Raw genomic sequence first — 10,981 nt, forward strand, 5'->3', positions numbered from 1 at the left:
AGAGATGAAAGGTGGGAGATCTTCCTATCTACGCTTGAGGAAGATAAAAAGTCGCTTTGGAGGGTTCAAAAGCGAATGAGAAACACCAACTCTGATGGCTTTTGTTAAAGCCCCGGGACTGTATGATGAATTATAATTTAAAGAAGGAGAACACATTTTTTTTTTGTGAGGGGGTGTTTGAAAAATCTTTTATAGACGAATAGTGATCATTTCCATAACCATCTCGAGAGAGACGGTCATAGAAATGACCCCTAGACAGTGTGGGACTCGGTGTTGATACCCACTAAAAAATTGGGTCTATTCCGATAATTGCTATTAATAATCCTATTGGGTCTATTCCGATAAGGCGAAGGCAGAGGCCTTTGCCGACTCGTTAGAACGCCAATTCCGTCCAAACCGAAATCCCGATGACGACATCGATTTCGATGAAGTTGTAGAAGAATTTTACGAAAACTTCGTAGCCCCCATTCCCCCTCTCGAAGTCCCCATCCCCCCAGCAACCCCTAAAGAAAATTCGTCCATCATCTCCACACTGCGCAGCAGAAAAGCCCCAGGTCACGACCAAGTAAACAACATCGCACTCAAACTCCTCCCCGAGGTTCTTATAACTCAATTTACCACCATCCTTAATCAGATAATGTCCCTCAGATATTTTCCAAACGTTTGGAAACTAGTCATAATTATCATAATCCCAAAGCCAAATAAGAACCTCACTTTCCCAGAAAACTGGCGCCCCATCAGCCTCCTCTCCTCCCTCTCGAAACTGGCTGAGAAGGTTATTCTCTCTAGAATTAACGACTTCTTGGCTAGTGCCGAGATCATCCCCCAGGAGCAGTTCGGATTTAGCCAATCCCTCTCCTGCGAACAGCAAGTCGCAAGCGTGGTGGAATATGTTACGCAGGGCTTAAACGCCAAGCGAGGCACTGGTCTTGTCATGTTTGACATCGAGAAGGCCTTTGACAAGGTTTGGCGCGAGGGCCTTGTGTACAAACTTCACCACGTTTTCCACTTTCCCCAACAGATCACTCTCATTATTAAATCCTTTCTTGTCGATAGGAGATTCCAGGTCCGCATCGGTGACACTCTTTCCACTCCTCGCGCTATAAAGGCGGGGGTGCCGCAGGGCTCCGTCCTGTCGCCCACACTCTATAATACCTTCACATACGATATCCCAAAATCCCTGGAGACTCGTCTTGCGTTATTCGCAGACGACACTTGTCTCTACTCCACTGCCTCGAGCAATGGAATCCAGAGCAGGCTCCATCTCCACATAGCCCAGCTGCTTGATTGGTTTTCCCATAGGAAAATCAAAATCAATGCAGCAAAAACCCAAACCTTGTTCGTCTCCGGACGAATGAGGCTTCCACCACCTCATCCGCTAGTCATAGACGACGAAAAGATCTCTTGGGGGGAAACCGCCAAGTATCTCGGAGTCACACTAGACCGACGGCTATCCTGGATCCCTCAGATCGACAAGAAAATTTCTGGTGCCCGTGCCACTTATACTAGCCTTCATAGCCTCCTCAGCAAAAAGAGCACTCTCTCCCTCTCAAATAAAGTCCTGCTGTTCAGAACAGTCATTCGCCCTCAGCTCCTCTATGCAGCCCCAGTATGGTGTAGAGCTTCCGACAGCCAAATCCACAGACTCCAAGTTTGTAAAAACAAAATCCTCCGCTATATCACCAGAGCGCCCTGGTATATACGCAACTCTGACATCCTTACCGACCTACGCATCGACCCCATCCCCAAATACCTTCGAGATCGTGCCTTGAAGTTCTACGAGAAAATCGGTACTATCCCCAATAGTACCCTAAAAATCTTCGATTACAATCCCGATGACTATAGAAACTTCAAATACTCCCATCTTAAAACCATTCTTCTAGACAATTAATTTTGTCCCCCCCCCCTTTTTATAATATAGTCGTCCCATCACCCCACAACACCCCCCTTTTTTTTTCTTCCCCACATATTAGCAGGAATAATAGCTGACCATTCTTCGGCGGCTGATTCCTCGGAGGTGGACTTTTTTTAGTGGGTATCAACACCGAGTCCCACACTGTCTAGGGGTCATTTCTATGACCGTCTCTCTCGAGATGGTTATGGAAATGATCACTATTCGTCTATAAAAGATTTTTCAAACACCCCCTCACAAAAAAAAATTGTGTTCTCCTTCTTTAAATTATAATTCATCATACAGTCTCGGGGCTTTAACAAAAGCCATCAGTATCTGGGACGGTTTTATAGAGGTTAGTTCTCCATCTCCGTTATCAGTCGTACCAATGTTTACAGCACGAATGAAGGAAACGCGTTAAAGAAAACATGACAACCATAGCAGATCATAGCAACATTTGCCATGACTACCAACTTAAAGCCTTTTTATTTATCGGCTAATTCGTTTTTCTTGATGCGGCATGTAGGATATAAAGATTATACAAAAAGAAAAAAGGGTTAATTTTCAAACAAATTTTTATTTATGAGCATTTTATATTTGATACCAATTAAATTTTAGTGACGTAATCGACGTATATATAAATTCATTGTTGCCAACCATGGAGATATTCGGAGGCGGGCTGACAAACTGGAATTTAAATTTCCCGCTGGGGATTCAGGTGGTAGCTCTGCTGTAAAAAATGTCTGTAAATGTTGTCACCACGGGGGTGTCACTTGTATGGGAAAACAGGCAACAGTCAAATTTAAACGTGCCAGGACCAACGACAAAGAAAGCAACATCTGCCAGGCATTGGCTTTCTTTGTCACTCACATTGCTTAAATCATGATACCGCGGCCATTTTGCCAACAAAGAAGCTGGCCGGGCTGTCCTGGCAAGTGATTTAAAACAATTTTGCTTTTTTACAATATTAAATTATTAATTTGGATGTATTTAATGCGATTATTCAGTTAACTGGTAAGTCGGAAATTACACACAAATACTTTATTCGTAAATACAACTAAGATGTAAACGTATTTTTGTATTTTTAGGTTTCAACTCTTGCAAAGACCCGCCGATAGAACTTGCCTGGCAGCGTACCTGTTTAACTAAACGTATTATTTTCTGATAATAATATCAAAACACGTAAGTACCTCTATAATTTATGATGAAAAATGATTTTGATTATGTTTGATATTATTTAAGTACTTTCTAACCTCAAATAATAGTAATATCCTTGTTTATATCGCACAACCCGTTCAAAACTGTATTGTCTTCAAAAAATGTTTACAAAACAAACAATTATTGAAAAAACAATGTCCTTTAATCTGATTTATACCTCAGAAGGATGTCAGTAAAATTTTATTAAATCAACATTATATTATTTGGCCGTTAATATGCAAAAAGGAGCATATTGCCTTAACTTAAATTCTCTTTTACTTCTCCTGACAATGTTCTCTATATTCTCTATTTTGAGTTAGCAAACTTTTGAACGGGACGTGCGATATATAAAATACATAATATATCCAAGGGTATGATCTGATAAAAGTATTTTTTGATGCATTTTTTGGTTGTTTATGCACGTTGGCTTGGTTTATGTTTTATTCAGCTTATATTTATTTGGCATAACAGTTTTTTTTGCCTTTGGAATGGCATGCATTGAGGCTAGAGAGTGTTTCATTAGATCATTAAAGGAATTTAAATTAGCATATATTTTTTGTCATATTAGTGTGTTATCATGATACAGGTAGTTGTATCATAGTGCCTTATGCATGTTATTTACCTATTATATACTTATGTAATGTATTATCAGTAATAGATGATAACATACTACTAAAATGTCTTTTAATAGTATGTTTATCTTTCCAATTCACTAGTTATTTGCAAAATGTATTTTGAACTAATTTAAGTAATTAATTAATCATCTTTCTTTCAGGTTCCGGGATATTCTTTTTCATTGTTAAAAAATATATATATTTCAATATTATTGTAATATAAATCGCAGCTCTAAAAAAATAAATGATATTGTTTACTAATGTGTAATTTATTTACTATGAATTTTCTCTGAAAATAATAAGTCTTTAATAATATCATTGATTTGCTGTGTAAAGTTAATAGACATATTTTTAATACATTAAATTATATTAAAGTAGTAAAATATGTTTATTAACTTTAAACAGTAAGTCAGTGATACTTATAAAAATATTTTTTTTTAAATTTCCCCTCTTTTAAGCCCCGCCCCTCCAATTCCCCTCAATTTAGCTAGTACTGCCAGGCGACACCAGGTGGCGTCTGTTTCCATTTTTTAACATGAAGTTAGCATTTCTTTAATGTACCTATTCTCTGGTTGTCACATTTATTTATTTATTTCCATATACGTATTACTTTTTACAAATACTCAGCCTAATCTCCAAAAAGTGAAGCCCAAACAGTGAAAGAACAATATGGAATTCTGCATAAGTCTATTTCACCCGGATATTCATTAAACTGAGCATGCCTCACCTGAAGAAGTTTTCATTGGTCAATGTTTTTAAAGGGAAGTGGTTGACTGACATTTCCCCTAACCTTCAATTTTATTTATATTTTTATTATTTATAACACATTATCATGGAGTTGGAAAAATATCAAAAAATAGTTGGAAACAATAAACTAAACAAAATCACTCTTTTACGCGCACAAATAAAAAGTAATACAAACAGAACTAAAATAACAATCAATCGGAGTTTGGCGCAATCGCAGTTCAATCCGTATCCGGGTGAAATAGACTTATGCAGTTTTAATATGGAGCTGGGTTATGTTGTCTTTTTCTTACGGCACAGAAATTGCACACGGGGTTAAATAGGGAACCCTGAGTATATTTGTAAAAAGTAATACGTATATGTTTATTTCCTGATACACTGAAAAAAAGGATCTCTCAGTCGAAATGAATATGACTTTGACTCAAAAGATTGGCGCTTTTCAATAGGGCCAAGAACGACGTTTCTTTGCCCAAAGCATTAACTATCTTTTCATAAGCTTTAAAAATTACTTTGGAGAATAGAAGAATCTATCAGTCCAAAGTATTTCACTCTTGACCCAAAATGAATATGCAAAGAAGTTCTTGCTACAAGAACAATAGTCTCGTTGATTCATGCAAAAATTCTTGATGGAAAAGGGACATTTCTTGATTAAAGAGACACTTTTCTTAAACCAATAGCGAATACTATTGACTCAACTAAAATTTATTTTGATCTAAGAGAAGTCTATACATCATATACAGGCATATACAGGCATATTACAAGGTATATTATTTTCTGATAAATTTAGGTTTTCCTGGTCTGTAGTAAGTAAAGTGATATTATTTTCCTCGATATATATTATTTCTGCTTCTTCACTCCTTGGTATTTTTTGGGGTGGTTCATCACTCTACAAATTACAAAAAAATATTACATCACGATTAATAACAAATAAATTATAAGCTTTCGTCACATTTTGAATTTTTTAATACGACGACTTGAAATTCTAAAATTTTTGTAATTATTTGCATAAAAAAATCGATTTAGAATTTAGAATTTAGAATGAGTGGGAGGGGGGTTAATCACTTCGACCTTACAGATCCATTGTGTCCCCCTTTCTTGAATCATAACTCATCATACAGTCCCAGGGCTTTGACAAAAGCCAGTAACTGGGACGGTTTTATAGAGGGTAGTTCTCCATCTCCAATATCAGTCGTACCAAAATTCATGGCACGAATGGTTGTCGTCTCGGCGCACTCAGTGATGAGGTGTACTGGTGTTTCACCATCTTCCCCACAGAATCTGCATTCGCCGTTTCTTCTTAGTTTCAATCTACTGAGGTGTTCATTGAGGAGACAGTGTCCTGTTAAAAACCCCGTGACAATCCGAAAAAAATCGATACCTATATTCTTATTCTATCTATAGTCATGCATGCATTATCTAAACAGGTGCATAGGTAAATGTCTCTTACCTTCAAATATAGCAAATAAATACTCTAATTTCCATTTTTTCAGAAACTCCTTTAAAGAATCCATATATCCTAAAATTTGTCCATAAAAAATGACAAATGCATGTTAATAACGATCACTAATTTGTTATACGATATGCGTTTAAAATGCAAATTGTGCAAAATTCCAAGTGGGAAATTCCAAGCAACAAAACCCCTACGTACTATGATGTGCGACCTATGAAATGCGACGTATGACTGATCGAACTGCCGACTGATTGTATATACCGTCCTTCGTGATCGTCTTTGCGTCTTGTTATTATTTTTCATCAAAAGAGTATTTAGCTATTGGAAAAATGGCCATGTTTCTTGAATGAAGTACTTCCTAGCGTATTTTTCCTATTATCTTAAAATAAAGTAACTTGCACTTGGTTGAATGAAAATAGATTCAAGAGAAATTTTCGAATTTTTCAAGAGAACCAGTTTTCTTGACTTAAGAAAGTCTTTCTTCAGGCAAAATATTTTCTTTTACGCTAAAATACATTCTCTTGCCACTAATTTTTTTTTCAAGAACGATTGGGACTTTAGTTCAAGTCTATCTTTTTTATCAGTGTATTGTCGTTCGTTTTGACATTTTAGTTTTGTATTACGAATCTTTGGTTTAAACGAATTATGTTGTGACATTTTAAAAAATTTTACTAGCAGACCTTGCAGTCGAACATTGTCCTTTTTTTAAACAGTCGGCGCGGTTCAAAGCCTACTTCTCTAACTCTATATCTCTAAGAGGAATCGAGCAAAATATCAAGTATGTTATATTTTTGGAAAGGTAATTTTAAATTCTTCTCAATGAATTAAAATTATATAGGTTGTCCCGTATAAAAAATCAAATTTTCTGTTGATAATTCTTTTATTATTATACGATATTAGTTTTCATCTATATCCTACAGAAAAGGGTATTTCCCTTTAAAAGCGTCCAATTTGACCCACCCTGTACAGTGTGTCCCATTTTGGTTGAAATCATAGGGTATCTCCGTTATTAGTGAAGATAGAAGGGTGCGGTTTGCACAAACCTGTCCCACTTTTTCGTCAAACGGAAGATGCTGCAAATAAAATTTTCATAGCCCTCTTAGTTTCTGAGCTACAGGGTCTTTTCGAAAATTTTGCAATTTGGGACACCCCCATTGTTAAAGGTATCGAGAAGGCGAAAACTGCTTATTGTAGAACTTTTTACGTGGAATACAGTGGCGTAGTCTGTTTTTCTGTCAAAAAAATATTTTTGAAAATATGAACTAAAGTTATGTTTTTTCAAATGGAACACCCTGTATATTTATAAATCATATGATCTGTCTTGCTATGAGCTTCTCAAAAATATATATCACTCTATATTTATTTTTACTATTTACTGCAATATTTATATAAAAAAATTAAACTATTAACTAAAATATATCATTTTCTTATTAGTAGGCCGTGATAAATAACAAAAAATCAAAATGGTATTTACTAAAATAGTCATACACATATTAAAATTAATTTGGGATTGATATATTTTACTTTTGAAATAACTGTTACCACTGAAACTGTGAATATATTTTTCTTTTTTTATAACGGAATGGGTTTGCAAATATCTAAAAGCTTGAATTATTAAAGCATTTTTCAGGTGTTCGACATTGTTGTAGGTTGTAGTGCCCACGATATATTTCGTATTTCAAAAATCCCCAAAATCAGAAATCGAGAACGGCGAAATCCGGGAATCGAGGAGGCTATCAATATGTGTTCATTGGTTCCAATTCATTGATTTGAAAAATAATAATTTAACAGTATTCTACTATTTTCATAGGTATGAGGGGGAATGTTCCCCATCTTGCTGAAAGTATATTTCACGTAAATTAGCTAAAGGAATATCTAAAATTTCCGATACGATATATTATTCGTACGTATACACATATTTCAAGATTTACAAATAGCGGTAGGGAGTTAAGTTTCCTTAATATATAAAGAATTTATTAGCGGCTCCCAAAATAAAACAAGAGACAGATAGCAGTATACTTTTAATAATTCTTTAGTTTCTTTTATTATCAATCATGGCCTACTAATAAATATGATCTTTTAATAAAAACTTTTAAATATTGCAGTAAATAGTGAAAATAAATATAGGGTGATATATATTTTTGAGAAACTTATGGCAAGACAGATCATATGATTTATAAATATACAGGGTGTTCCATTTAAAAAAACATAACTTTAGTTCATATTTTAAAAAAAAATTTTGGTAGAAAACCAGACTACGCCACTGTATTCTACGTAAAAAGTTCTAGAATAAACAGTTTTCACCTTCTCGATAGCTTTAACAATAACAGAGAAACATGGGGTGTCCCAAATTGCAAAACTTTCAAAAAGACCCTGTAGCTCGGAAACGAAGAGGGCTATGAAAATTTTGTTTACGGCGTCTTTCGTTTGACAAAAAAGTGAGACAGGTTTGTGCAAACCGCACCCTTCTATCTTCACTAATAACGGAGATACCGTATGATTTCAACTAAAATGGGACACCCTGTACAAGCTTTTACACGCAAACTTTTATCGATTTCTCTATAGATCTGGTTTCTTTGTATATCTTGGGTACATTCGTCTTGTATTTGACAAATTCAAAATTCCGAAAAAAAGCTTTCGGGAGTTTTTCACTAATAAATAATATAGAATTTTTAGTTCCTTTCACTATGTTCGAATCAATTCCAATACACATTTTACGAAAGTTACTTAATTAAATTATTAACATGTGTTTAACGAAAGAAGAAATATCCAAAAATATGCGAATTACTAATTAATGAAGCCTCACTTTCTTAAAGCATCTTTTTTTTAATTTATCGTCCAGGAAAATATACCCAACTTAATTAAAATTAATTGAATAATTATTTGTGTAAATATCTGTTTTTTTTTCCTTAAAATCACACGCTAATTAAATTAACTAAAAGTAAATTATAAGGTTTTGCTCGCAGTTCATAACAATCGATTTATTATGAGATTTTATATGATAAGGTGTACAAGGGTATATTAAATTTAATGTTTATCATTAAATGAATCTTATATCTACGCTTGTATCTTAAGTTGTTCTTGTGTATTGAGGTTTTGAAATAAACGGTATAATAATACCTTGTAATACTGATAACGTGATAACGAATAATTTTTCTTTTTAGGTATTTTATTATTTCAGTGATTTTCGTATAATATGAATTTTAGAGAATAGATTTTGTGCAACTATATACAGGGTCCGGCAATAGTGCGTCGGGCATCTGTAGCTCCTAGAATAAAAAACTTGGGAATTTTGTTTAAGTGTAAATTTACAGTATGTACGGGGATGTATTTCAGGAAAATATTTTAACTTCTATAGGGTAGCTCAAAAAAGTGTGAGTGGATCGGGATGAGTTTTTTTTTAAATGGAACACCCTGTATATTATTGCATTTTTGGCTTCCTTTCAGATCACTTTACATAACTCTAAGACATGAGTAAATATATTTTGATAGTTTCAGAGATATTAATAAATAAATAAAAATTATAAATTTTTGAGCCTGTCTTAAAAAAATTATTAATAATTTAAGAACTGTCCTTAAATTTAAACTATATTAGGTATTTACTTCAGATGGTCTGTACTTACTTTGCTATAATTATGGAAATCGTAAATCATACAGGATGTTCAAAACTCTACGCCAAACTTTCTAAAATATAAAATAATTTTTCTTCGTTTTTTTAAATGGCACACCCTGTATTTTATTTTTCAATAGATGCAGAATTAAAAATGAACATTTTTTGTATTAAGAGTATTTCAAAATTTTTAATGGTTATGCAGATATTCGCCGTTTTATATTTCATATGGCATTTTCTACAGTAAATTTTTATCAAAGCCACCCAATCATTTTTCTCAAGAATAATTTTTGGGTCGAAACGACGTTGGATACCGACGTTGGCTAGAAGCCTAATTTAGTACAAACTGCAACGTTGTTTAAAATCCTAATTCACAGAAATACAAAACTAATATGGCGTCTAAGTCGCGTTTTATCCTAAATTGGGATAATTATAGTAAAAATATTATTTTTATGATTTAGTTAGAGACATGTCAGATGGCAGTGAAGGAAAACAAAACAAAAATATTTAAGTGTGGAGGATGTTTGAAGATCATAATTATTGAAACACTTTAACCGACTCTGTAACTCGTTACCCAAGGCAAAAAAGTTAAACGCAAACAACTTTATTGATAAATGTATTGTTTCTACTTTGAAAAATACTAATGGGCCTTAAAATTAAAGAAGTTTTAAAAATTATCTTGAATTTTTTTTTTGTAAAATGAGAAAAATTTATTCGCAGTCGAAAAAATTGTTTCCGCGTGTTTTTTAGGGTGTGTTTTTTTTAATATTTGAATATTTCAAGTTAATGTATTCAAAAAGCAGGAATTGCTATTTTAGGAACGAAACATTTTCTTATTTAACAACATGGCGGCTTTCACTTTGTTGTTTTGGAGATTAAGATGGAGTAGTTCGAGTAGTCGCATACTGGACTAATAAAGTCGCAGTTCGGCCTTAACAGGTAGTATACTAGTCCCGAGTTTGGCTAATTTAGTCATCCTAGAGTCTAGCTTGTGCCGCCCTCTATAATCTAAATAAACGAGGGAGTGGATAAACTATAGGTAAAATATGTCGATGTATATTTAAATTTAGTTTTATATGTAGCTTTCTTATGTCCCATTTTAATTAAGTTTTTTTTTATAAAAACAAAAACAGCACTGAACTGTCTGACTGAACAGAACAATGAAGTGAAAATTTAAGATTTAAGGTTATGGTTCAATACAGTTGCAAAAAGATAGTGACTCGACGTCCTACCAACGCAAGAATAAAGGAAATCTAAACAACGTTGGAATTAGTAAAACAGACTACGTTTGCATAATGTTGGAATAGGTCCTGAAACTGACGTCGGAAAACTCTAGGTATATTGTCCAACGTTGTAACTACGTTGTCCGAATCACCTAAAGATCACTTAAGCAAAAAAGGTTATAAGACAACGTTTATTCGACGTCGCAGAAGCTTCTACTTTGCTGTACTACTAGTCCAACGTCGGCACAACAT

This window comes from Sitophilus oryzae, unplaced genomic scaffold (genome assembly GCF_002938485.1).
Source record: "Sitophilus oryzae breed Bouriz unplaced genomic scaffold, Soryzae_2.0 scaffold_684_pilon_pilon, whole genome shotgun sequence".
Classification (NCBI taxonomy): domain Eukaryota; kingdom Metazoa; phylum Arthropoda; class Insecta; order Coleoptera; family Curculionidae; genus Sitophilus; species Sitophilus oryzae.